Source organism: Nannospalax galili, unplaced genomic scaffold, assembly GCF_000622305.1.
Source record: "Nannospalax galili isolate Female #2095 unplaced genomic scaffold, S.galili_v1.0 scaffold6472, whole genome shotgun sequence".
Lineage (NCBI taxonomy): Eukaryota > Metazoa > Chordata > Mammalia > Rodentia > Spalacidae > Nannospalax > Nannospalax galili.
The window spans coordinates 72,197-73,141 of NW_008330485.1; positions in this window are offsets into that span (position 1 = coordinate 72,197).

Genomic DNA, 945 nt, shown 5'->3' on the forward strand with positions numbered 1-945 from the left:
GATAATCACGTGGTTTAGCTAATGGAATCTCAGAGCATCAGAAACAAATTCTGGAGTTCCCAGGGAGGTCTGTGATATAAGAGGCAATCCATATTTTAATGTAAATGAGCCCTTCAGGGACACGGAACAACATGACTTTCTATTGTCAGCTTACTTTTTTCTTTATTTTTTAGAAGAAGCATCTCTTACAGCTTTAACGCACTCAATAACAATTTTCAGAGCAAAGATACGTCTACTTCAAAAGTGGCTCTAACGTTTTTAGGTTCACAGTTGAAATAATACACTTATACCATTTCAAACTCAGTATAAAACCTGTAAGACATGAAATTGAATGAGTTTTAACCTTTAAAACAGATCTCCATCATTTAAAAATATACTGTTTCATACAGAAAAATTCATTTTTTAATGCTACTAACTAATACTGAGATGTTGACACATGCATCTCTAATCTGTATATATCTGATTATTACTAGTCCTATTCGGTTGCACTCGGATCCTTGGAACCTGTGTATGGATATAAAGTAATTGGATAGATTTCAGTGGTAATATTTATCACCTCTATTAATTAACATGACATAAATTTTTATGCTGCCTCCTCAAACATAACTCATTTTTTAATTTGTTTTTTTTTCTGTGTGTGTATATCATACAGAAAATCCCAAATCATGTTACTCATCTATACATCCACTTCCCAGATGGCTACCTTCCATAGCTTCCCCCTCCACACACACTAGAGCCCTTATACTCTGTCATCCCTGCTACTGTCTGCTCTGTTTTCGGCATCCCCAGCTGTTCCCTAGTACTTGTCAATCCAGTGAATCTAGTCAGCCTATCTAGAGGTCTTTGTTTTAGGAAGGTTAGATGTTCCTCATCTAGCAGCAAACATTTGTCAATATTCATTTAGATGAGATTGGGGTCTGCTGTTCATTTTCCCAGTTCTATGCT